At 49.9% G+C, this 23,761-nt stretch overlaps 1 protein-coding gene and 1 long non-coding RNA gene across 4 annotated transcripts in view; one reads left to right on the forward strand and one right to left on the reverse strand.

Moving 5' to 3' along the window:
* The window catches only part of LOC129384333 (uncharacterized), a 95,852-nt gene that overhangs the window by 40,614 nt on the left and 31,477 nt on the right, over positions 1-23,761 (reverse strand). Inside the window, exon 3 of one of the 3 annotated variants that reach the window (XR_011896107.1) lies at positions 21,808-22,274. The exons of 1 other annotated variant lie outside the window; for it this stretch is intronic. This is a non-coding gene — a long non-coding RNA (uncharacterized lncRNA). Of the gene's footprint in view, positions 1-21,154; positions 22,275-23,761 lie in introns of those variants that run through there. One more of the 3 variants, XR_008612068.1, reaches the window with a different exon arrangement.
* The window catches only part of LOC126529181 (uncharacterized), an 81,516-nt gene that overhangs the window by 21,263 nt on the left and 36,492 nt on the right, over positions 1-23,761 (forward strand). The window lies entirely within an intron of this gene.

The following is a 23,761-nucleotide window of genomic DNA, read 5'->3' on the forward strand; positions in this document are numbered from 1 at the left end:
TAAAAAGCAAATTGGGTGAGGGAACAAACGCGAGTTAATGACATCTTAGTTGAAATCAAGAAAAATAAATGAGCATGGGCAAGACATGTAATGAGGAGGGAAGATAACTGATGGCCATTAAGGGTTACGGACTGGATTCCAAGGGAAGGGAAGCGTAGCAGGGGGCGGCAGAAAGTTAGGTGGGCGGATGAGATAAAGAAGTTTGCGGGGACAACATGGCAACAATTTGCACATGATCGGGGTAGTTGGAGAAGTGTGGGAGAGACCTTTGCCCTGCAGTGGGCGTAGCCAGGCTCATGATGATGACGATGATGACGGCGTTTAAACGGAAACTTATAAAAGGCCAAATGAAACAAAATTTTGGGGGCCCCGTAAAAAAAAAAGTGCCTCGTATCAGGTAGTGTAGGTATAAGGTGTCATCCGCACACAATTTTACCGTTTGAAATACCAGTGGATGCACCATAAATGGCTCGCAATGTACATTTCTGATAAACTGAAACCTTTTTACGTGCCGCCATTGTCACTCGCCGGAAGTGATGATATTTCTATTGACATGCCTCTTAACGAAACGGGGCGGCGACAAATAGTCAGCTAGCCTGCTTGAGCTTATCAGATTTTGCGCACGCAAAGTTAGGGACGTAAACCTTCCGGAAGAACCCCAAAGGAGTACAAAAGAACTGCAAACCGGGCGTGACGCTTTGCGTATACGCAAAACCTATAACTCCCTATCGTATACCTGTGTAGCAGTCACGCATTCTTGCCTATATCCTCCTTGACATTTTTCTATCTCTACATTGTACACTTGCCTATGCCTGCAACTACTTCGGTTCTATCAAACTCTTCTCTGCCTCTTTTTAGAGCGCGGCCATTAGGCGTCCGTTCCTGGGTTGAGCGTGGGCGTAACCGCGCGAACGCGCTCGTGCCACTTGCTCGCGCGTTCATCGTCGTGTTCTTCCACGGCTGGCTCCGGCGCCGCTCATCACTGAGACACGAGGAACCCTGCGAAACTTATCACGAAGTAGCCCATAGGCATCGCCCGAGGCGTCGCACGCTCCCACCACCGGCCAAGCAATTCGATAAAACGCAAGCGGTCGCGTTTATAGGCGAATCCAAACAAACACATACCCACATCCAAAGGGCATTAACAAAATCACAGGGGGAAAGAAAAGCGACCTATGTAGGCTCTGTTCACAAACAGGGACACTCACACACAATGTGGGAATGCACCTCGCTCCAGTTCTCTCATCTCCCGGTCAGCAGTAAGACTGACTAGACCTCCTGGCTCAGGTCCGGGGACGTCGACCGACAGCTTGAAACTGGTGGACTGGGCGGAGAAGGCCAAGCAGGCCCAGGGGCTTACTTGAGCCCGATTCCTCAGCAATCTCCCCCTCCCCCCTTTCAATAAAGTTTACCACCACCACCAGTGTTCCCATACTGCCCCGCTCGCACGTTCGTCGTCGTCTTCTACAGCTGGCTATATAGTTATGTTGATAGAAGGAGAAGGATCACTGGCTCAGATGCCGCTCATCATGCCAGTGTTCCCATACTGCCTCTCCATCTGCGAAAGCGCTGACGGCACTTGCCCCCTGCTAGCCGGTGCTGCGATTTCGGGCTCAAATTTTTTTGCCTCAATATATCGCGAAACGAAAACACGTAACGAGCTGCGCTGAAGTTTCGTATTAGAGAGTATCGGCGGTCACTTTTTTTTCTTTTTTTGTATATGGCAGTGACAGCTTCAGCGACTTTCACCTGTTGTTGATTTTCACCTGCTCTGGGAACTTGTCTGTATTGGCTTCGTCGAAGTGCGTATCACCTCTTGCACCATTTCACCATCGGAAGACTCTCAACGGCAGCAACCCAAACAGTTTCGTGATGATAATTTTTTCTTTGGGGGGGGGGGGGGGGTAAATTTGACGCAACATCCGTAAAACCGTAAAGCCAGTTTAAATTCGTAAAGTTAGCCGAAAAATCGGCAGAGTTGGCAGGTGTGGTCAGTTTGTGCAACATTTGAGAATAACTAACGACCTCCGTGAAAGCCGCGACGACACCGCGCAACATGCATCTTTTTCTTGTGTGTGTGCGCGTGTGTGCAGCCTGTTGCCAACGGCTGTCACGGTACAGCTTCCGTGCTGTGTGCCATGAAAAATGGAACTTGGCAGGTGGTCTTTGTTTCTTGTTTCTTCCCCCTTTCCTGGCCCGGAATTTCCGGGTTCATTTGTACTGACAGAACGACTGAGCGAGCCGGCGACGGAAGTAGGAAGAGATAGAAAAAAGAAAGAAGAGAGGGAGATTAACAAATGGTGTGCGCAACACACACAGTGCTCATTCTCGGAGTCCAATTAGAGGGGCTCGGAAACGAACGACGTCGTTAAAAGGACCGAGGTGCAAAACAATGTGGCGCAGCGTTCCAAATCGCGTGTACAAAGGAGACGCCACAGCAACGTCGCTGCGGGCGATAATATTTCTTTCCCTAATGAAGTTCCTTTCGGTTCCCGGAGTGTCCGTTCTGAATTTTACCAATTCCTCTTAGCTCCGTGAGCCGCGGGCTTCATTAAGTTCTTACGAGAACGATAATAGAGAGACTTGCTCTGGGATTCAAACGACGTCTTTCGAACGCCACGGCAACGATCGGTTTCGATTATTTATGCCCGGATCGCAAAGGTGTGCGGGAAGAAATATTTTTTTTTATTTCTTGCGTTAAAGGCAGGCACTCGACATTGGAACTCTAGAAACAAAATATTGTGTCAAACCTCAAAGAACTATTAAGTAACTTACCCTGATAGTTTTTTATACGAGCCAGTTTATGTTTCGCTTCCCAGGAGGTGTGCGTACGGGTGCGTTCAGTCGTGACGCATGAGGTGGTCACGTGGGAGTAGAACGTCGTGACGTGTCGGCACTTCAAATCAAATCAAAATAGACTTCGGCTTCAAAACTTACTTCGGCTCGCGCTCGGGTCGTCTGCTGTGGCACGCAACGACGTTCTACTCCCTCGTCAACCACCTCCTGCGTCACCACTGAACGCACACACACACAGACCTCTTCGGTAACGAAACCGAGCCATTTCAATATTCAGGAAAAAAAAAAACCGAAACTGCATTTTCTCGACAATTGACACCTCAGTTCTAATTAATTTTCCTACTTTTCGATTGATATGCAATTTCATGCGTTGCAAGACTTTTCGCTTCCATTTGGCTTTGGCCTTTCTGTATCTTTCTGTACCTACTTTATTTCTTCATTTGCATTATTTATACTTATTGCACTGCATTGACTTATCGTATGTATGACTGTGTCATTCGTATATATACATATATGTATAGTCCGTTTCATCGGGCGAGGAGGATAGGGCGCGCGGAGAGCCTTTCCTCCTCTCTGGCTTGGGCGATCCGGCGCGGCGCTGCTTGAAAGTATTGCTGTCGCGTGCTGCGGAACGATTTCGAGATGTTTTAGATCGTACTTTGTGAAATTCACGCCATGTTCGTTCATGTAAGGTCGTCAGGGAAGCCTTTCGGTGCATCGGTAACTATACTGCAGGCAGAAATATGTCTTGGGGGCGCAAAAATGTGACGCGCATAATCAGCCGCGTTGTACGCGCATTATGAGTCGCGGTGCGTGTATGTGTTGTTTACTATTTTGCTTATATCTATTTTATTTCAACAAAGAAAACCGGCGTCTCTGCATTACCAGCATTAAATGCTAAATCAGCTCACTATCTGATCGATTGGCGTAGGGAGTAAAACATAAACCATAAGACCGCATCCTCGTGCATGGCCAACCTAAGGCAACCATGAAACATCTGAGCCGCAGACGCTATCAAATATTTGTGATACACTGGCATCGTTCTCACGCATTTCAAGTCTAGTATGCTTGAAATTACCATATGCCTACGCTAGCCTTGCTGCATGAGGCCCATGGCGCTGCTCAACACAGCGATCACTACGGTTGGTGAGCCAGCACGATACATATATAAGCTGTGTGCTTCGGCATTGCCTTTTTGGCCTGTATAAAGCCATAATATACGAGAGGGTTCGCATAAAAAGAATGCGATGGCTATTTTTGAGCGCGAAATTTCCGTAATACGTGTGAGCGCGTCGTAGAGAAATGAACGAACACAACCGAAAAAAAAAAAAAATCGGTTATCATCCTCTTTCTCTAAAAAGCAAGAGAAAACGGGCTAACGCCGCACAACGTTTATAAATATATAACCGCTGATGCCGTATGCTTGGACCATGCGCTATATAGAACAAAGATATCTGTAATTCAGCACCTACAACTGCTTGGACGCTCGCGCAGTTCGTAAACGATCGCTTTGCTGGACAAACTTAATTCAGACTGTAAGGTATGCTGCTGTTATTAGCCAAAACTATTTTATCCATGGGTGGAAAGCTCATCCATCCAACCAAGTAGTCACGTAATGTAACCTGCAGCGAACAGTTTGAACGCTTGTCGAAGTATAACAGCACAGCTCCTATCGTAGCAGAACGGTACCCATGCTGTTACGATCGTCGCGTATGTTTCATGGCTCATAAACCGCAGCTTAGAAATAGAGGATAATACTACAATAAGGTCACATTAGTGATTGGAACATTCAGAAATACACAACTGATCTCCGTAGTTGATTGTAGGCTCAAATATGCGCGCGCACATCGCGCTGCGTGTTCCGTCCACCTCAACGCCAGCAGAAATTCCGGCCACGACGCCTTAAACCACACCAGCACGTCTCACAGAACCGTTTACCACGTAGAAGACGCACGTCATACTAAACAGACCGCACGACCGCGAGAACAAACGCCAGAACCTACCGCCGAGCGTATACCTGTCATGCAAAACACCGCTTTCACCCAAGTCAGTATGGCGCGGCTCATAGGCGGCGCCACTGCGTTCACAATATGGCAGCGCCTACGAAAAAACGGTCTATAAGTGTGTGTATATATGTGTGTATTATGTGTATATATGTATACATATTTCCTTGCACTGTGCTCGTCTGCACTGTGCATTGTCTGCTGTGCTCGTGGAGCCTAATCAGGCGTGCATAGTCTCGCCTTTTGCTCCGGCGCCATGACAAGCTTGTATTGTCAAAATCGTAATAAACTTCAACTTCAACATCGTAGGTACCGAAGGGCCGCTTTGAGGCAAAGCCTTGTCGGAGGCACCTTTTACCACAGTGCATCAACCCTTTGTCACACAGCAGTGTTTTCCATGCGCATACGCCCTCGTCTTGACTTTTGCCTATCGCCGGAAGGCCTCTTTTATTCCCCGGCTGTTGATTAGCGTCATTATTTATGCAACGGGTATTCGGTCGGACGCAGTAACGATAAAAAAAAAAAACACGCCTCGTTATTTTCCAAGGCCCTTCCTTCGTTACAGTTTCCTCCGGCTGCCGCGGCGATAGAGTGAGAGAAACGCGTGTGTATGCGCCGGTATGCAGCGGCCACGGTGGCGTGGACTTCCGGGCGCGTCGACGTCACTTCCTCGGTAGGAAGCGCCGTGGAAGTCGCCCGATTACGTCTCGAACGCGCCTCGAGGCCTACGGGCGGTTCTTGCAGAGCTGCACCCGTGCCGTTCGCCGGAGACCTTGACACGGCCGCGCTCGTCTCGCACGTCGTCCCCGAGACGTCGTCGTGTGTCTTCATTCCTCCGAGCATGTGGCAAAGCCGACGGAAGCCAGCGCGAGTTGCGTATATATTCATATTTTTTATCGCGCCCGCTTCCGAAAAGGTGGATGACCGATCTTCCCCGGGAAGATAGTAGGGGCAGCCGTTGTGGACGCTTTCGGTTCTACCAAGCCCCTTAAACTTCGTAAAGTCTCACCCCCCCCCCCCCCCGCCGGCCCCTCCACTCTCTTAAAAGACGAATAAAATTCATTCATTTATTCGTAAAGTAGCGACACTCTCCTCATCCGCTTTCACGCTCCTTCCTCGACCGTGGCGCCGCCTACACTGCTCGAGCGTAACAACGGCGCCAACATGCGCTCCCCGCCACTACGTAGACGCTTCTCGAGCGAAAATGGCGCTGAAGCACGGCGCGAGGGCCCACGTGATGCTATTAGGCCAATCGCGACGCGGCCTCGGCCAGAGCGCGCGAGGAGGAGGCGGCATTCTTGAAAGTGTGGCACTACTTTACGAAGTTTAAGGAGCTTTAGGTTCTACGTGGCGTTTTTTCCCCTTGTTGTTGAAATGGCTATTGAAGAGTTAAAACTAAACCAGTCGAAAACTAGTAAAGTATTGTCACACAACTGCGTGTTCATATACATATCTTGGCGGAAGAGGGTTTATTATTACCGAAGTCCAAGTCCATCGTAAAATGTGTCGGAGGCCACAGCGGTAGCAGAAGTTCGTCACGGGTAACCGAAGGTTGTCTTAGGAAGAGTTTGGGAACTCGCCGCGGTACGTGGCCCATTGGCTATCACGGCGCGCCGGTGAACTTGAGCTGGCGGCGGCTCCTTTCGATGGAGGCAAAATGCAAAAACAACAACAACAACGCTCTTGTAGATTTAGGTACACGTTAAAATTGACCTCAGGTGTTCAAAATTAACACCGTCCGGCCCTGTACATACCACTGTTTTGTGTGACAAGTATCGCGAACACTAGAGAGAAAGCTTCAAATTGGCCAAGAACGTTCTGCAAGCGGCGACGCCTGACGGTGAAAGCAAGAAACGCAACGACATTCGGTATATAACCGATATTTCGGAGCAGCGTAAGAAATAGACGGCGAAAAACACAAAAAAAAAACAGGACGCCCGTCTGTTTATAGAACGCGTAACTGGACCGACACGGTGTCACCGTCTCGATACAAACGTTCTGCCGCTCCGAATGCGCTCAATTCTGCGCGTTGTGTGGCGGCCGCTGCCAGCATATATATGGCAGTACGAAAGCGTACTTCAAGAGCGAGCGCGAAGGAGGCCCTGTGATTGACAGTGTATAGGTCACGGGCAACGCCACCTCGCACACTCGTTCAAGGTGGTTCGCGTCGAAGGAGTACAAGAGCGTTGGTGGGGGAGGCCAACGGTTCGAGAGGCATCGACGTGGGAGCAACGACCTCGGGCGAAGCTCTTCCATTTCGATTCGCTTTATTTGTGTTCTTTTTTTTTTAAGTGGGGCTCGCCTTAGCAAACGTGCCGAGCGTGGGCGACCTTGCAGAATCCCCTCTGCTGACAGCAAGAGTCTGATCTGTTCAGCTATCCCGGCTTGGCTGCGTTATTTGAGTTAATGAGTTATTTCTCTGCCAAGGCAGATAAATCTTGTAGGTGCTCAGCCAAGCTCCAATTAGGGCAGCGGAAAGCAGTGCCTGCTTTCTTTCTTTCCTTCCTCTATCTCTCTATTATAGTTTGCGAAAGTGGCGAACTTGGCAAACAGCGCAGACGACCAAAGTCGTCGACCATCTTTCGAAAGCAGAGGCGGCAGAGCAAACGACGACGTTAAGCGGTTCCTCGTGTATTTTGGCATTGTTATAGACGTAGTAGAAACGCACTTGTTGCGCTACCGATGCGTATGAGAGCACATTCGTTGTAGTATTTCAAAAACAACGCAGCGCTTTCAGTGTACCGCTGCTTATCGGTCAAGACTAAAACGCATAACGTGCAGATGCCACGTTTTCCGAGATGACAGAACCGACCGAGTGCTATAGTCTCGCGCTCTGCTCAGGGCTACGCCGAACAAAATGCGTCTGCTTCCGCTTAGGAACAGTTCTTTCAGTATGGGCATGTCACAAAGCTTCCCGCTTCCTCGGCCATCTTTGAGAACTCCTAACCCAGAACCAGATACTATACGATGCAAAGGCGAACTGGACGGGTCACGAACATCCCGGTATAGACGACTTAGTTTAAGCAGACGGTATATTTGCATCCCCGAATAAGATTGGCGTGAGCTCGACCGGAAACCGAGTGATCATTCCGGATGACTGCACAGCAGACGTAAGATTTTATAGATACAGCTATAAATGACAACGTCGTTGTCGTCTGCTATATCGGCGAAAATCGAGCAGACGATTCAGGATTTTCGTCTGCACCGTCGCAGCCTGTGGCGCAACTCGTTTTAGCGCGGCCTTGCTATGCCTGCTATGCCAACTTCCTTGCTAAGTGTACCGCGCACGACGCTGCCGGGTCACGAATAAACGTGCCGACGGGTTTCTATCGGTGTGTGCTACTGGAGGAGTAATGCGTATCGTTTGTTTCGGTGTCACTACGCAAGCGCAATAGTGCAACCTAAGCAGATGAATGTTACGCAGAGACGGAAATGAGGCTATATACGTGTAGTGTCTGCTTACTTCAGGGGCGGGAAGTGCCCGACGAATGGAAGCAGAGAACAACGGTTACTGAAATCGCAATGACCTTCCGAAGTGTCCGCACTGTATATCTCCTCTTCCGCTTTAGACTATCCCCTCTGCCTTTAGCGTCAAGGTAATTAACAGGTTGCTTTGCAGACGGATGGATGTTTCGGTGCAGAAGTGAGCCATCTACATCGAGCGGCATCGTTAACCTTAATGGAAATTAGTTCCGCATTAACATTAATCATTATGACTCGTTTCTTGTACGTCCATCACCCTATTTAGCGGTGGACAAGCAGGGTACATCGGGTAACGTTGTGTTGCATTTAGGCAACCACGAGCAGTGACGGCGCCTATAACGACAGCATGCGAAACTGTTCGCTTGGGGCCACTCATTCTGCGTTCCAGTGCGACGCGTTGAAGCTCTGCAGAACGCCGTCCCGAAAACGCATACTATATCTGTACAAAGCGAGGAGAGGCACGGCTCAACGTTCTACATCTGCCGTACTGATAATAAGAATAATCCTGCATCGCGGTGCGAGCGACGCGAGTGGTTATGTAAGCGGTACTCTATGTATCGCACAGCTACCAATCTCGAAGTTCTGTAACTGCCGCAACCAGGGTATGGAACGCGCGACCTCGTTTTGGGCGACGGGACGTTCGACAGCATTCGCGGTGGGTAATTACAACCGAGGATTGCCCATAACTCCGTGGAAATGGTTCTCTTTCTAAAAGGCGTCGTCAGTGAGCCTTACAAGGAAGCAAACAGCAAGATGGAATGATCTGCGGATTGAAGTACTGTCACCTGACTTGTTCCCTAGCATGTATGTACGCGGCGACGCGCGTGTGCAGGACAGATTTCCAGTTCGTTCGAAGCGTTTCCTATCCGGCGTCTCGAACAACCGTGGCGGCGCCATAACTCGCCTCTTGTGCAACCCTTGCCGACGGCCAGCGTGCGCATCGCTAAGTACAGCACGCACGAATTTTAGGCACCCATTGAGCGGGTCACGACCGCAAGATCGTGCTGCTGCTGCGTCCTGCCGTGGCCGGAATAAGGTACAACAGGCGACGTCTGCACCTATTTGCAGGACCGGGAGATCGAACAACGGCGCCATCATGCGGCAGGTGCGACCGTGGCATCATCCATCGCGACGGCGTCATTATAACGCGCGCACCGCCACCACCACCACCATAACAACCACTGCTAGCGTATACTTGTGGCTGCAGAGCCGCGAAAAAAGAAATAATAATAAGGAGCCCACCTCCCTTTCGCTACATCGCCGTCTGCAAGGCATGGTCGTGTTTTTGAACGACTACACACATTGTCCGTCTGCTTTTTGTTCCGGCCAACACGGAACAATCAGAGACAGACATTTGATTTTCATGTCTCGAAACAACTGCTTAGAGATCCCGAAGCTGGCACATTCGACCTTGCGGCGCCATCTTCCTCCGCTAAATATACTGGGCACGAACTTCAACGGGTCACGATCAATCGTGCCGCTAGCGACGTCTCCCCTTGCTCACCCCCGAGCAGACGCGATGAGGGGTCAGCTACGTCGAACCAAGAGATTACGTCACGACTGGCGGCAACGGCGTTCCCAGCGACCCCTGCAGGCAGTTGTACACAGCGCGTCCATCGTTCGTCGGAACGCGTGTTTCTGGGCTGTGTGCGTGCGCACGCTGAATCGTACGTATACTTTGGATTGGCGAAAACAGAAAAACAAAGGCACACAAAAAAGGCATACAAAAGGCACAGCCAAATACTTCTTTCGCAAAGCTACACGGAACACGTCCTCTTGGTCGGCGTCCTTTTCTCGAAGAGATATTGTGGGTCGCGCGCGCGTTCGCGGAGAAGCCTCGTTCGGAAGTCGGAAGTTGTAGCAGACGACTTTGTTGTTTGCAGTGGCAGACGACGACAAGATGGCGTTGCCGGGTGTAGACGGGTAGCTTTCGAGATGGGGTTCGCCGCCTACCCGAGCGCATGATTGAGAATGGCGAGCACGTCGCTGCGTTCTCGCGTCGTCTGCGTGAGCGGCATGAAGTTGCACTTAGGAGGAGGTGGTGGCGGCGAGCACGCTATCGTAGACATTCTTTGCTTTCATTTTTCTTTTCTTCTCGCTGCCGCATTCTTGTTGCGTAGATACAGAGGCAATCGAGAGAGCGAGAAACTCCAGCTGTGTCGCGTTATATGTATATTCAGGGGAGATGATAGAGCTTGGTGGCGCCGTCGGCTGATACCGTCGGCTTCCCAGCCGATAAACAAAAGCTTGTTTTACAGCTAATGAGTGTTATTTTATTTTACGGGTGTATTTCTAGTTCCCAAGAAGGTCCTCCTGACACGATGCTCGCTTTGTGGCCGACTGCAGGCAAACCTGTGGCTTTGCTGAATTAAATAACGCACGCGTCCACATGTAACTATTCCCGCCGCCGAGATACAAGGGGCTTTATTGCAATGACAAGTTTTCAAGTTACACAGGCCTCAAGTTCCCACAATACAGTAGCAAATGCACTGGTCTATAATGAATCAATAAAGATTTTACGAATAAATAACACAAGAACGAAGTAACGCAGTGAATAAACAGTTTTATCATCGTGTGTGAGATTAAGCTGGCGAACAGCGCTCGCGTTTGTGCGAGTCTCAGTCGGCGAACACACATTTCTCTCGGAGAATATAACTACTTCATAGCCTATTAGCAAGACTTCCTTCCTTTAAAAACACGTTCAATGAAAAAGGATTCATGAAAACACTCCGTATAACGTGCTTTCTTGCTTTTTTTCGCGCACACGAGTATGCAGGAGGCGTTGAACAATCCCAAGACAAAAGTTTGTGCACAAAGTTATGCTTCGTCAATCGACTGACGATGATCCACAGCCGCAGGTAAATCGGCGGCGACATTTCGTCTGCGAAGCCTAGCGGACCCTCTAACCCGCCACCTGCGCGCTAGTGCAGGCATAAGCAAACAGACGACAGACGATACAATTTCGCCCACGTTCGCAAGGAACTGCGCACTACAGCAGACGGTGGGTGGGGCTTCTGCGGCATGGGGTTTTCCAGAGGCGCGAGCTTAGCCGATTCCTTTGCTTACTTGTCGGCCAAAAGGCATTTAAATGCGGGCCCAGTGCAAGAACGCCAGGTATTAATTGCCAGCCGATGTTACTCTCTCTACGGACGAGCCCTTTTTGTTTCTATTAAACTTGTCTGCACAAATGAGAGAGAGAGAGAGAGAGAGAGAGAGAGAGAGAGAGAGAGAGAGAGAGAGAGAGAGAGAAATAATCGGATGATGACTACGAAAGTCAAGCGATAGCTTCTCGGTAAACCTGCCGATATCTGCTACTGAGGACACTTACTGTCAGCTCTGTTAATTAATATTTCGAGTTGAGTGGTTGATGTGACGTTGCATTGGCTCCAGAATCGGCGCCCGTTACAAAACTCGTTAAAACACTCACGAGAACAAACGTTCTGCACGTGGTATTAGGATGGGCCCAACGGGTTTGAAGCTTTTATTTTGTTTTCATTCCCCATGTGCCTTTCGGCAAATCCTCCCGAAAAAGAAAAAAAGTCACGACCTTTCATTATACTGTATCCGGGATCGGCTCAATTTAACTCGGCCATACGGCCATCCACGCAAAGTGGGGGGAAGCGTGAAAGAAAGCTTCGCTTTAAGAAAAGGGCACCAGAGTTCACCTTTAAGTGCCGTCTGCATAGCAAATTTGCGTAACAATACGTCTGCTCCGTCGTGCCATCCGGGAGCTGGTCCGCGCGAACAGGTTGGAAGAACCGGCGCACGTGAAGAACAACGACGAGATACCCGAAAATGGAGAGCCATTAACGCCAATGCTTTCGAGTGAACGGCCGATGCATATAGAAACACGCGCTGACCAGCCCCGTAGTGCCGTCTTTAAGAGCATTTGTTATCTTTGTTCGTCGGCTTGCTCGAGCAAGCGCGCGTGGCCGCGTTTTACTTGGTCGTCACCCCCAACGAATGTGGGGCACGGTCAGCGCTTATGCATCACTACTTCGCTCTTTCTTTTATTTTCTACCCTTTCCTTTAGCTCCGAAGCGCAGATGTTATCGCCTTCACTGTGTCCTTCGCGATGCCGATTGGGTTCTGGTGTTTTCTGTTATCTTCCTTCTTCGCAGCAGCAGAAGGAGCACTTTGGAGCACTTTGGTTGATGTGTGTCAGTTTATGAGCAAACGAAAAGGGCAGGAGCAGTTCGGAGCAGACAAGTTGAAATGCATTTGGTTTTCGGAGCAGACGACAGGTTGGCTATCGGGCTGACGACGCATTTCAGAAGACTAATACTATGGCTCCCAAATTTACGACGCGTCGGAGAAACGACAGATATCCCGAAGAGATGATAGCATGACGGCTATAGTGACGCTCAGTTGAAGTGGGCTGCGTGGGTGAAGCAGAACAGACGATCTCTTGCTTTCATGGTTATGTCCAAACAAAGCTCCTCGCCAGCGCCACACTGAGCTGGCTTTCCTTTGGGAGAAGACAATAAATTCGCGAGCGATCTACAACAACCAAGAAACAGGGCGACGCACTCGGGTGATTAGTAAACTGGGACAGTCACCGCACGGGTCGAACTGACGATAGCTAAAGTGTGCGCACCATATCTTGACCAGAGGATAGATCGAGTGCGAACCAAGTCCCCGACCCAGACGACTGTTAAAGCAGATAAAATAGGTTGGGAGAACGGTAGTCAACGCAGACGACGTCTTCTGACGACAGCGCAGACGATGCGTAAGCAGCAATGCACCCGCAAGAGTCGCCTGCTGCGTGACCGCAAATGAGATCGTCTGCCAGACTTTCCCACGGCGTAGGCCGTTGATGGCAGCTCGCAATGAGCTCGTTGCAAGACTCCAAAGCGTGCGAACTTGAGAATGCGATTGCGGACATCTTGCTCGTCTGCGTCTACGTGGCCTTCTTCGCGTTTCTCGGCGCGAGTTCTTTTATTTTCATTTCGGGCTTTGTTCGTCCGCAATCCTTGGCCCGAACACGATGAAAACAACCGAAAACGCTGCAAAAATGCTTTGACCCACAAAACCGAAAGAGGCTCATAATGCTTTCACTTCCCCACGGACAGCCAACCTACTTTACTTTCAGTGGATAAAATCCAGCATGCAACCCAAAGACCGAGGTTCTGACATTATATACCTGCCTTACGAAGTGTCACAAACAAAAGGCAAGTAAATCAACGCGCCGGGTTCAAGCGACACAGCTGCAACGCGATCGCCTGTTGGCACAGAGATGTCAAAGTTGGAAGCGCGTGCGTGCGCGCGCGCGCGCGCACACACACACACACACACACACACACACACACACACACACACACACACACACACACACACACACACACACACACACACAAAACTGATGCGTCAGAAAGTTGTCTAAAGTCTGATATCTATGGAAGTCGCTCTTGACGAGTCACTGTGAGAATTGCCGTTCCACGAAACGAGAGCACGAACTGCGATGTAACCTTATACGGGAGATGTATGGCGAACCACGCGCCGAGCCCACTGCAGAAGTGAATCATCTGCTACTTGCAATACCATCGTCGTCTGCATCACAAATGACACAGCGCGGCCGCATGTGAACATCGTCCGCACAACAAAGGTACAGCGCTTACTCAGCCCCCTCGCACTTTACCCTAACCACTCGGCTTCTTAGTATGCCAATGTCCTCCTGCTCTTGTTTCTCGTGTTCATTCGTTTAATGGAATACGTTATCACGCGCAAACTTCCCGAGGCCGAAACACGGCGCCGGACAACGCCCATCGCGAGTCGGACACACTGACCGCGTATCTGGGGAAAAAAAAAAAAAAAAAGCCAGCCGCAGCTTATGTGGTGGAGACGCTGGAAGGTGCCCTATTAGCATCCCCCTCGGGGCTTCCGTATACCAGCGCCTAGGCCTAATGCCTTTCCATTGTTAACGACGTATATAGGCGGTGCGGCAGGCCTTTCTTTTATAGCATGCATTTCGCGAAAGGTGTGTGTGCGGGCCGCGCCTCCTTTGGCAATCCACCGCGCGGGAAGAAAAAAAAAAAAAAAAAAGGAGGGAAGGACGGTGTTGGTTCGTGCCGTGCATCAGCGCAAATGGGGGGTGTGTGCACACGCCGCTGACGACGCTTTGTGGTATAGCAATCTGGTAGGCCTAACGCGAACGCCCACACAATGGCAAAAAATGAAGCGCGGCGTGAACTTCCCAGCACACGGACGCATACGCTCGGGCTATGCGGAAACCAGGAATCGCGAGCTATAGGGTCGCAAATTCCTCGGAGCCATTGCTCAGAGTCATTCCGCTTTTTTTTTTCGAAGGCAAGTAGCGTGTTACGGGAAGTCAGGCTTCAGGATCTGGCCTCGTTACTCAATCTTCACAATCTCACTTTTCCTCCACTTTTTTTTTTTTGTGGCATCGCATATATACTATCATGTAAGAAACCGCGCAGTCTTCTATATCATCATCAGCAGCAGCAGCAGCCTATTCTTTATGTCTACTGCAGGACGAAGGCCTCTTCCTACGATCTCCAATTACCCCTGTCTTGATCAAGCTGATTCCACCTCGCGCCTGCTGCACGCCTTCTATATAAGCAGCGCCTAACAGTGAGGCATACATTCGTCGCTGCAACCTGCTCACTCCTCAGGTATCTCGCCTTCTTGCAAGAATATGCGGCTTCGATGGCTCAGTGGCTAAGCATCCGCCTACGCTGTGGGCGGCTGTCTTCACGCACCAGTGGCGCTACCCGATTTGTACAGGGCACTGGCGATAGTGCCCGTTCTGGCTAATAGGTGACCAAATAACACTCTTGTTATTATTACGATTTTCTTTATCACGTGATGCCAATAACTACTCTTAAAGAAGGAAACGATGGTACCCAAATACAGCCGGGAAAGCTCGTCTGACGTGCCAATACGATCGGAGAGAATGGCATGCTGTGAGCGCGATTTTACGGTAATTTCATGGTCTACGACTTTCTATCGGGCCTTCGCGTCCTGGGCAGTACGAAGTTATATTTCCCCCCTCCAAAGATTAAAAAAAATAATAAAAATAACGGGGCAAGTAATCCTGCGAAGCATTGCACAAGCTCGCCTTTCTGCACGCCATAAAGGCTCAACCAGACGTACGCGTTCCAATGCGTCCGCACACGCCGAGCTGACTCGACGTCGCGCCGCGCCCGACGGAGGAAGAGGGCGCGCACCCAAACGATGCACGAGTTGCCGCGCGTCTCGTCGCGGCGGCGCAGTGTTGCTAGCTTGCCATGTTCAAGGCAGTCTAGCCTTCGCTTAACGGCCACGTTAAGCAATGTGTTACATATTAGACAGTTTTAGTTTAGCGTCAGCAACTATAGCGTACGCTATACGCTATAATCGTACGCTAAGCAGCGCACGTTTTCTACAATTTTAGTTGACCGGCGATATCTTCGAATCTCAGAGGCCATTTGTCGTTGTTGCGGCTATTTCGCGCCATTAGCGACAGGTGGCGCTGACATCTCGAATGTTTCTTTCGTTAGGCTTCGACTCGTTCGAAACGAGAAGCGATATCGAAAACACCACGAGGTTATCCATGATACTCTGTCGTCGAAGCGGCCTGAGACTAAGCGAAAGCCGTTTACACAGACATTTGCTACGAACGAAGTGCATTTTACAAAAGCAACGCCAAATTCAATTCGAAGCGGGCAGCCGGGACCGCCGCCATGTTTCCCGCAAGCTCCGCAAACCCCGCAACAACGCTAGGGTGACCCGGGCTTGTCTGAACGTCGCGCGAAGAGTCGTTCCGGAAGTGACGTTGGCTTGCCGTGGTCATGTGAGGTGTGTCATGCTACTGACGCGAGCGGCAGCTTCCGGCGCGGGCGCAAAAATTCTAGCGGTTATAGGTCTCCACGCCGCCGCGCGCCGACACGCGAAACAGCCTCCGCGCCTGACGCCGTACGCGCCCAGGCGTGGTGCGGCGCGTGCGGGCGCATTGGAACGCGTACGTCTGGTTGAGCCTTAAGAGACGCCAGCACGTCAGGAACGCCCGCACCAAAATCACCAACGCTTCCAACAGCGACGCTCTTCCGTTATGTACTGCATTATTTTGTAGATTATCCCTTTCTGTCTATTCATTTTTAACACGAAAGTGTTTTCTGTTGGGGTTAACCATTAGCTTCCTGCAATGGATGTGACGTCGGCGCGAACGCGTAAAATATGCCTCTCGCTGGACAGGGATGGCGCCGCCATCTAGGAAGGGGTGAAGCGAAGTACGCAAGTACTGCATCACGACACAAAACAGCGCCGATAGTGAGCACTTCGGTTGTCTCGGCGCAGCGGAGGCTTCAACGCGGTGTAGCCTGGTGTAGGCGGCGTAGGCCTACGGCTGAGGGGACAGCGCAGTTTCCGCACACGGTTTGTCTTTCGCTTCCGTTTAAACCAGTGACGCCTCGTCGCCTACGGAGTTGCAGCTTCAACATGCATCGGCAGTGCTTACACGCCGCCTACAGCTTCGCTTGCGACGGCACCAACTGTAAGAAAACTGCTGCGCTAAAGAGCAGCACACAAAGGCAATGGCGTCGACGAACGAATCTCTCTGCTTTTTTCCCCCTCTCTCCATCGTACATCTCGCGCACGACTCTGCGCATCACACATCCACGTACAACATCGCTTTCTTAAAAAGGAAAACCCAGTAGGAGTGGCCGTGTGCCTGCCTGCGTGTGTGTGTGTGTGTGTGTGTGTGTGTGTGTGTGTGTGTGTGTGTGTGTGTGTGTGTGTGTGTGTGTGTGTGTGTGTGTGTGTGTGTGTGTGTGTGTGTGTGTGTGTGTGTGTGTGTGTGCGTGCGCGCGCGCGCGCGCATTCATACCGGCAGTATGTGGCCTACCGCGCGTACAAGACTCCGGCGTTTTCTCTGCAATTCAGACGCGAACGCGTCTCCTGGTTCGCACGCACCATTAGCGCTTTATCCTTTGTGTCTTTCTTTCCCTCTTCTTTCTCTCAGTGACCTGCCATATATGGGCCTGGTATGCGAGCGCGATGCTCGTGTGAAAGGGCCGGCCTGCCGCTCCCTTTGTCCGAACGGCAGTCGTACACTGTATACATAGTATGGCCTGCGCTTGAGGAGCTCTGTTTGGTGCGGTGGATACTTTCCTCTCGTTCTTGCCTGCCCGGACGTGCAGGGTTCAATGAACTGGAGTTGGCTCCTTGCAACTTAGTTAACATCGAAATACTGGGCAAGTTAAACTGGCTCTCCTCGCGATTCGAAATGTAAGCCGAAGCACAGACAAGGACGAGCTCTTGACTTTCAACTATAAGAATCTTCACTGCAAGTGAGGTAACATACGAGTTGCAGAATGAAAATGAACGAATGAAGAAAAAAAAGAAGGCGGGCAGCAAAGATGAAACGCAAACGACAAGGTGATTTGTTAATCGCCTAAATCACGCGTGCTTCCCTAGCGCGTCACATCGGTCACCTTTATTTTTCGGTTTAGGCAGGTTAAATGTTGATTTCATTTTGACTCGAAACGCTATACGTAAGCGCTTTTAAGGCTGTACAACATTGTGCAATCTAAGCAAAAAAAGTGCTTTCTGTTGGTCTCTCGCAGGTTCGGTTACTGAATGTCCTTGAGACCAAGCAAAACGTTGTTTTAGTCGTGCCGATTAACCCAAGTGGCCACTTTACTCCCGATATGTATTGGACAGCACGAGGTTTTACGAGCCGCCGCGTAATCATTCGGGAAAGAGTGCTCGATAATGAAAACTAATTTTCATGCCGCGTAAACGGCCCAAAGAATGCGTTGTCACCGCTCCAAGACAAGGTGCGCCGGCGACTTGCTTGTTGCTACTGCTCGCTGTATGCATGCAATCATAATGCACGCTCTCGTGTTCAAGGGTGTGTGTGCACCCGGACAAGCTCCTGACGCTCGAAAAAAAACAAGACGAGCGTGGTATTCCCACAACGCCGGCTGCCACTTCCTGGGTTTTCCCCCCGAGGATCGAGGAAGAGTCTTGACGGCCTTATGCTGTGCCGTCTCGGTTCTTCGAGTACTCGTAAAGCCACCGAGGCCGCGGTATCTTTCCACAGACTAGACAGAGAGCTTTCAGTTTGCCGTCAAACTTCTTTTACGGTTTGCGGATTGCCGGAGTCGCAAATGTGAGCGGCCGGGTTGGTGGTGCCACCTGGCGGTGTAGAGCTTTACTAGACAAACGTGGAGCTATTGCAGTAACCAAGCGTACTCTACTTCACTGCTGGCATAAATTTTCGGCAGCGGCGTAATCGCGAACGCGTTGCCCTTTTAAGTGCGTATTTTTTGGGGGGCGGGGGGAGGGGCACGGACATTCACGGAACACGAAAACGCGTCCATGCGGCATTGTGGTTCGACGAAGCGTCACAAGACATCGCTACCGGCGTCCGGTAAACCCGGTATTACGCAAACGCCACTGCATATACCGGAATACCGGAAACGATGAAACTCTTGTTACGACGAATTCGCAGACCTCGCTGCTCGGTCTGCGTATGGTTTCTCTCGCGGTAGTTATAACATTAGATAATTTTAGCTTGTTCGCAATTGCGGTTTACCGGCTTACCGGAGCAGTGAAGGGCAGCAGTATAGCTGTGTTTGAAACGTCTGTTTGAAAAAAAAAAAAAGAAATGCTGTGTCGCGTAAGCAGTCTCCGTCGAAGGAAAATCGTAAATGGATTGCACGTTAATAATTATGTCGCTACCAACGCTTTACACCACTCGAGTAGAATACGGTGGGTTATTGGCGCGTTTGCTTTGTGGTTAAACCCTGCGTCACAATATGTCGCTACCAGAGTTGCTGTATGTCGCTGTCGTACACCCTTACGGTAAAGCAAATGGTAAGTCGAACGGGCTTATTAAAGGCCAACTGTACCAAACTTTTCACTTTGGCTAAATTTGAGAAAACAAATGAGTAATATATACTATTAAAGCGGCATATATATATACCACGATGCGGCGTGCTGGTTAGCAGATGTGGCACAAATGCTAGACCTTGACCTCCGCAATATTCAGCACGCCGCGGGCGCTGCCTGGTCTCGGAGGCCATGCTCAGCCACCAGCTGGTTTTTAACGAGCGGTAACGAAACCACTTTTTTTTTTGCAGTTTCAGCGTATAGACCTTTTCATCGGGCGAGGAGGATGGGCGCACGGAGAGCCTTTCCTCCTCTCTGGCTTGGGCGATCCGGCGCGGCGCTGCTTGAAAGTATTGCTGCCGCGTGCTGCGGAACGATTTCGAGATGTTTTAAATCTTACTTTGTGAAATTTACGCCATGTTCGTTCATATAAGGTCGCCAGGGAAGCCTTTCGGTGCATCGGTAACTACTGTAGGCAGAAATATGTCTTAGGGGCGCAAAAATGTGACGCGCATAATTAGCCGCGGTGTACGCGCATTATCAGTCGCGGTGCGTGTATGTGTTATTTACTATTTTGCTTATATCGATTTTAATTCAACAAAGAAAACCGGCGTCTCTGTATTACCAACATTAAATGGTAAATCAGCTCACTGTCTGATTGATTGGTGTAGGCAGTAAAACATAAAACATAAGAGCGCATGCTCGTGCACGGCCAACCTAAGGCAACCACGAAATATCTGAGCGGCAGGCGCTATCAAATATTTGTGATACACTGGCATCGTTCTCACGCATTTCAAGTCTAGTATGCTTGAAATTACCATATGCCTACGCTAGCATTGCTGCATGAGGCCCATGGCGCTGCTCAACACAGCGATCACTGCGGTTGGTGAGCCAGCACGATACATATATATAAGCTGTGTGCTTCGGCATTGCCTTTTTTGCCTGTATACAGCCATAATATATGAGAGGGTTCGCATAAAAAGAATGCGATGGCAATTTTTGAGCGCAAAATTTTCGTAATACGTGTGAGTGCGTCGTAGAGAACTGAACGAATACAACCGAAAAAAAAAATTCGGTTATTATCCTCTTTCTCTAAAAAAGCAAAAGAAAACGGGCTAACGCCGCACAACGTTTATAAATATATAACCGCTAAATGCTAACAAAGATATCTGTAATCCAGCACTATACTACTGCTTAGGATGCTCGCGAAGTTCGTAAACGGTCGATTTGATGGACAAGCTTAATTCAGACTGTAAGGTATGCTGCTATTACTAGCCAAAACTATTTTATTCATGGGTGGAAACCTCATCCACCCAACCAAGTAGTCACGCAATGTAACCTGCAGCGAACAGTTTGAACGCTTGTCAATGTATAACAGCGCAGCTCCTATCGTAGCAGAACGGTACACATGCTGTTACGATCGTCGCATATGTTTCATGGCTCCTAAACCGCAGCTTAGAAATAGAGGATAATACTGCAATAAGGTCATATTAGTGATTGGAACATTCAGAAATACACAACTGATCTCCGAAGCTGATTGTAGGCTCAAATATGCGCGCACACTTCGCGCTGCGTGTTCCGTCCACCTCAACGCCAGCAGAAATTCCGGCCACGACGCCTTCAACCACTTGAGCACGTCTCACAGAACCGTTTACCACGTAGAAGACGCACGTCATACGAAACAGACCGCACGACCGCGAAAACAAACGCCAGAACCTACCGCCGAGCGTATACCTGTCATGCAAAACACCGCTTTCACCCAAGTCAGTATGGCGCTGCTCATAGGCGGCGCCACTGCGGTCCCAATATGGCGGCGCCTACGAAAAAGCGGTCTATAAAACGCCTGCTTTTACGATCTTTCTTTGTTTAAAGCGCAAACTTCAGCGCGGACGCTGCTCTATATTAGCACTGTTTTAAACGACAGGCCTTCATGGGCAGTCCGAAATTTCGTTGCGGTCGGCCTTTAAAGGCCAGTTGCAACGTAATATCACTTGATCTCGTTTACTTACGGATGTAGTAAAGAGAAATACAAAGATAAGCTGCATTAGTAAGCTACGCTTCTGCAGTAACAAAATAAACACTGCTGCTGTGATAGGAGGCTAAGCAAGCCAGAAAAAGACGCTATAACGACATTTGGCGTCGTGGTGACGTTTCCGCACCATCGTGCCGTGACGTAATGTATTCTCACGACATTTTCTGGGGTCTAGCACAATGTTTATCCATAAAGAAAGACTACATCGCATTTTTAAGGCATTAGGGACACAATCGAGCAATTTCCTGAGACATTTTCTACGCCAAGACGGCGAAAATACGAGAAAAATAACTTTGAAATTCGTGACTTGAGGACCGAGGGATACCGGCGCGGAGGCCTCGATCAATGAAACCCAGTAATACAACCACGACCGCCTGTTTTTCAGTGGTGCAACGATACGATGCAGGGCTCAATTACACGACCGTGCGGGTCTGGTAGACATTTTTCATTCCCGCAGGTAGTATCAAAAGAACCGCACACGTGACGGGAGTTCTAAAAGCGTCTCCGTGACCCGCGCGGTATTTAATTAAAGCGCCGCGGAATCTCCTACATTTCGGAAATAGGTAGAGATAAGAGTGCTATAAAAAGAGAGCAACGGCAACAAGCACAAAAACAAAAAAAAGAAGAGAAAGAAACATTCTCTATGCGTGAGGAACGCACCTCGGCAGATGTGCAGAGCCGATAGCAGACGACACCCACCGCCGAATGGGGCCGTGCGTGGCGTGGCAGACGAAAACCCGTCCGTCGGTCTCCATCTGGTTGCGTGGTCGCAGACGACACGATAGCGGACGGCGCTACAGTACCAGCAGACGGCACGCAATATCTTGCGGCCCGTGTTGGTGCTGCTATTTTTGGGGGAGCGAACGGCGTCGTCCCTTGCGCCCCGAACAGACGCGCTTGTCTGACGTCATGCTACGCCGAGCAGGTCCGGCACGAATATGTCTACTGGCCGTCGGGACCAGACCAGGTAAATCCGTTTGGGAAAACGCGCTTAAGCAGAGGCAATCTTGAATCTTAGCAACGCACCGTGAAGAAGAGCAAGTGGTCATACGAGCAAGGCAGTTCTCACTCTTTGTATTTTTTCCCCCTTAAGTTGCCAGCGCTCGGACCCATGTCAGTACCGTCACCTGCAAACAAAAAAAGCCGACGACAGAAAAATAAACGTTAGAGGTGCGCATATGAGAAGACGGACGTCGTCTGCAAACACGGAGAGCAGAAGTGAAGGAAAAAGAAAACACACACAAGCGAAAAAACTCGTTTTCGCTACGTCTTTCGCCGACCACACAGGGCATGCGTCTTCTCCGTATCCGTTCCTTGATTCGTACAACCTTGCTACGGGTTATGGTGGATACACACACACCAATTACGTCAGCGGAGATGGGTCCCATCCGGCACGGGATGAATTAGCCGCACACGGCGTAAAGACTACGTCCATCAGTTGGAGCTATTTGTGCAGCGTAGCAAGAATAGGTCACGAGAATCGGGATGACGGGCAATTAGTGTTTGGTCCGAACAAACACTTATTACCGCGCCAATCCGTTTTGGTCATATGACGTACTCGAAAGCGGAGCAAACAATCCGTAGGCTGAGATAGGAGCGGAACCAGCGGAATCGCATTAATGTCTATCCTAACTGCGCTACGTAAGCGCTTGCGTCTTATTTTAGTAGAAGTTGCAATTCCCTCTTAGACGTTTGTTTCGCGTTTCGCAAGTTGCTTTATGTTGAACAGTAACAAGGTGTGCCGAGGTTTAGTGGCCGATTCCTATAGAAGATATGAAATTCACTTTACTATCCAAGCCTCCAATGTTAGCCGTTGAGTGAAGTTTGTCTATGGCATATTTCATTAACTGAAATTAGAGCACAGATACACACACACACATTGAAATATATACTATGTATATATACGCAGATATGCTGTATGTGTGGACGAGAGAGATGCTGACTTTAAATGCGCGACCTTGTGCCCAAACGCGGAAATGTACAAAACTCTAGCCGCCGGGTCTTCTAGTTCATATTTACCGGGACTGTATGCCCTTCAGCGTTGGCTCCTCTCTCAAGCAAACAAGCGTCGCTGGCGATTCTTGTTACTGTAGAAAGTCACAGGCGGTGTTGAGGTTCATTCTGTGCGTTTGACGCGTAATCTGCGCTTTCTTTGGAAAAAGATAATAAAATGAGAGACAGAGATTAACTATTTCGTCACCGCGCCTAAGGAAACAAAGCTTCTTCTAATGTTGCAAGCAGCGACTGCCGCTGAACAGCAGTGGCGGGCTTTCAGAGTAGGCAGCAGGTGAGAAGCTGGGTGCGAACATGGCTACCGACAAAGACAGGGTGTGTAATACGAGAAAGCGTCGCATTCCTTCTGTTTCACGGTCGTGCGGCGGTAGTGGAACGCCGGTGGCTGCGTGAGAACAGCCTGCATATCCGTCCAGTGACGCATAGACGCGTTTTTCTGTTTCTTTCTTCCTTTTTTTTTTTTTTGCGGCAAGGAAAGAAAGGTCACGGCCGACAGAACAGGACACAATGGAGCCGTCCTCGCTTCCACGCGCGACTACCGCTTACCTTGCAAGAACAGGGCGGGATGCCCCGCACAAGACAAAAGATTCGAGATCGGACC

This window comes from Dermacentor andersoni, chromosome 8 (assembly GCF_023375885.2).
Source record: "Dermacentor andersoni chromosome 8, qqDerAnde1_hic_scaffold, whole genome shotgun sequence".
Lineage (NCBI taxonomy): Eukaryota > Metazoa > Arthropoda > Arachnida > Ixodida > Ixodidae > Dermacentor > Dermacentor andersoni.